The sequence below is a fragment of the Grammomys surdaster genome, unplaced genomic scaffold (genome assembly GCF_004785775.1).
Source record: "Grammomys surdaster isolate TR1022 unplaced genomic scaffold, NIH_TR_1.0 125692, whole genome shotgun sequence".
Taxonomy (NCBI): Eukaryota; Metazoa; Chordata; class Mammalia; order Rodentia; family Muridae; genus Grammomys; species Grammomys surdaster.
In genome coordinates, this window is record NW_021620528.1 from 2635983 (window position 1) to 2639751 (window position 3769).

Here is a 3769-nt window from a genome sequence, read left to right on the forward strand (position 1 = left end):
ACTGTTTTGAATTGTAATGTAAATATCTGATATGCAGGATACCTGGTATGCAACCCCTCAAAGGAGTCATGACCTACAAGTTGCAAACCACTGATCTAGCCCTAGGATTCTCCTGATGTTGCCGTCTCTCCAGCATCTCTCAGTATTTTAGAGTACAAAATAGTCACCATTGAGATGGCTTAATGTTATCTGGTTTCTTCTAGGATGCCCTTATTGCTGAGCTGGCTGTTTCTAGCTTTGTAAGGAACTAAGGGACTTCTCCTCACACAAACATGTACTTTCAGAATGGAAGAGCAGCTGCACTAAAGCCTCCCCAGTCAGGTGAGGTGTGAATATGGTGGGGTGGAGTTGGTTGGAGTATCAGCCACATGCTTCCTGCTTACACCTACCAGTCCAGAAAGAATCACTTCAGAGGACCATTCCTTGCTCTGCCAGTTTTCTAAGTCACAGCTCAGTGACTGCTTTCCCACTCTTTTACCTTGAGGCCTCTTCTGCCTCCTATGCATGAATTTAGTTAGTGCATGGTCACTCTCATTGCAGAAAGAAACACAAGGCTGTGGTGTAAATGCACACACACATGAGATGTTGTAGAAATTAAAAATTAAATGATCCTTCAAGCTAAGACCAACAAAGATCAAAAATGGTAAAATAAATAAAATTATAAAAATAAATAAATAAAAATAAAGGAGACCAAAGCCGTTTACCACCAATCTCTCTCATGCTTTGTCACCTTGCTTTGGATGTAATAGGTGTTCAGTAAGTACTGCTTGCATGCAGAATACAATTAAGTAAGAAGTAAATGAATGACCAGACAAGTAGAAAAGTAATTTAAGAAATTTAAGAGGATAAAACATCTAGACTAGGGGTTTGAAAGATGAATAGGCTCTTCCTATGGCCATAAGGGGCAGCAGAACTCTACACTTCTACCTTTTAGCTGTACCTATAGAGAACTGAAATTTGTTATGACTTTACCTCAAGAATACTCAGCGATAAGGAATATCTTGTTCTTTTTCTGCTGTTTATCTACCTCTAATTGGATCCTCATGGGCCTCTAATTACCATGACAAAACAGCTGATGAAGAGAGTCTGGAAAACAGGCTTTCCAGCATAGGTGACTGCTCAAAAGAGGAGCCCCAGGCAGTTCTGTCTATAATAACACAATTCTAAGAACTGAGGCCGCCCAACACTGGGCACACATGACAAGAGTTTTCTTGCTGAGTCCTTGTAACAATTTTCGAAAGAAATAAGTATGGAGAGCCAGGTTTTCTTGTTTGGGCATCTGATCTCCCAAAAGCTATGGGCTAAAAGCTTCGTTTCAGGGAGCCATTATCAGGAAGCACTGTAAACCTTTTGGAGGCAATGGCTAATGTCATTCGGAGTATGCTCCTGAAAGGGTTGGGTCTTATGAAGCTGCTGTCTTCTTCTTTTACCCTGCTTCCTAGTTTGTGATGTAAAGCAACAGTTCTTACCCTATAGGCTGAGAGACCTTTGGGTGTCTAATGCCCCTTTCACAGAGGTCACATATCAGATATCCTGCATATAGGATATCTACATTACAATTCATAAGAGTAACAAACTATGTTTATGAAGTAGCAATGAAATAATTTGATGGTCGAGGATCACCACACACACAAAAAAAGAGAACTGTATTAAAGGGTTGCAGCAGCAGTAGGAAGGTTGAGACCCACTGAACTATAAATGGATTTCTCTGGCTCTCGCTTCTGATCTCTATTCAGAGGTCCAAACCAATGGGACCTCCTTATCTTGTACTGAAACTTCCAGAACTAATAGCCAAAGTAGCCCGTTTATCTTTCCAAGTTAATTGCTTCAGGTCTTTTGATACAGCAAAGTGAAACTGACTAATACTAGTAGCTTATTCCTGTTACAAGTGTTTAAGGGAGAAAAGCCAGAGTTCAAACCTAGGTAGTCTAGTGACATTACACATACTTTCCTCTGTGGCTCACAAGCTTGGTCAGTTGTATGTGAGGACTGCTCTACCAAAGGCAGTGATCATCTTCTGAGGCTCCACATGGAGCCCAAGCACACAGGCTGTACAATGAACAAAGGCTCAAGCAGAAGTGACTTCTGCTTCATCCTCTGGGCCTGGGCAAGCTGCTCTGCTCTTACCAGGCTTGGTCCATTGATGATTAGGTCCTTGGACTGGGCTTTGAATTTGTATCTTTTTCTAATGTCTTGCCCAAGAATGGCAACCCTACCCACACCTTTTAACTCCCCAGTCTGCTCAGAAACACTATACTGGATTTTTCAACTTCTCCATGAGACACTAAAGTAGACAACTTGGAGAGGTTTGGGGTTAATCAGGTTGAGGCTCAGATCCCTGCTATGGACTTAAAACATTGGGTGTCTGGAGCAAATGGTTGAGCATCTCTGCTACAAATGTCCTCACCCATAAATTTGGGACAATATTATAGGTCTTAATGGGGAAATCTGAAACTTGAGTTAAAAATGAAATTGCTTCTATAAACACAATGGGCTTAGGTGCTTAACAGATTATTAATTCCTAGAATTAATCCTGATCAAGAAGCAAGAAAAGTTCTGGGAGGAAAAAATAAAGTCTTTTTCAGAACAAAACGATTTACAGCAAATGATCAGGTACTTCCCAAGACTGACATTTTCCCACACAAGAGTGGACCCAAAGTCTCCTATCTGAAGTTATCAACCTTTTTCCCTGTCTGGAAGGTATTGGGATCCATCTGCTTCATTAACCAGTGGTCAAGTTCATGTGCAGAGGCCAAGAATTCTCCAGAGAGGGTTGTAAACAGGGTCTGGGCAGCAGCCTGGTACCACCAGTACAGAGTTCTATCCTGAAGGCCACTCTGTTCCTTTTCTGACATGGACCTATGTGTCACTCATAGAGTAATGTTTTCTTTTTCTTCTTTAAGACTTAAGTCTAGAACAAGCTGGAAGAAAGCCACTTGGGTCACTCCCCAAGATAATTACATTATCATAGTAGTGAGACATACAAACACACAAAAGAGATGTTTTTATTTTTAAAAAGTTTTTATTTACATCTCTGTCATTTAAATTTCTTTTGTGTTATAAGAATCAGCCCCAAATCAGTGGCACAGAACTGAATCCCAGTACTTGGGAACTGAGACAGAAAAAAAAAAATGTGACTCTGGAGACAACCTGGCTGGACCTTGTCAAACAAGAGCTTGCTAACCTAGAGCCTAGAGATGTAGCTGTGTGGTAGATCCTTAGGTGACAGTTCAGTCCATACACTGATAAAAGCAAACAAACAAAAAGCAACCCAACATAATCACTTACATGCAAATGGCTGTTCTATGCCTGTTTCCTCATCTATGAAGTAGGTACCACATTGCTTATCTTCCCAGGGTTGGTACAGAATCAAATTAAGGAAAGAATGAGAAACTGGTTGGAAGCTGTTTCACTCCACCAGAGGCATCATTTTTATTTCCATTAACAGGATGGAAACCAGCAGGGAACTGCTTTGAGGAAAAACTTTTCTTTGCAGATTTTCAAGGCAGTTATTTCCATGGTCCTCCCTGGCTTCTTCCTAATAATTTGTACCAAACTAGGTGATATAAAATCATCAACAAATTTACCAATAGTTTCCAGGTATCAACAAATAAAAAAGCCCGCAGTTAACCCCCCACCCATCTAGGGATGGCTCGTGTACCTGGTAGAGAAGGTGTGGAAAGGAAGGGCTCAGAAGACATAGGGCCTCTATCTTTTCTTCTTCTTCTTCTTCTTCTTCTTCTTCTTCTTCTTCTTCTTCTTCTTCTTC

The 3769-nt window shown here is 40.9% G+C and overlaps 1 pseudogene; it reads left to right on the plus strand.

Moving 5' to 3' along the window:
* Positions 1-272: 272 nt before the first annotated feature.
* LOC114639281 overlaps positions 273-3769 on the plus strand; it is a 48190-nt pseudogene continuing 44693 nt past the window's right edge.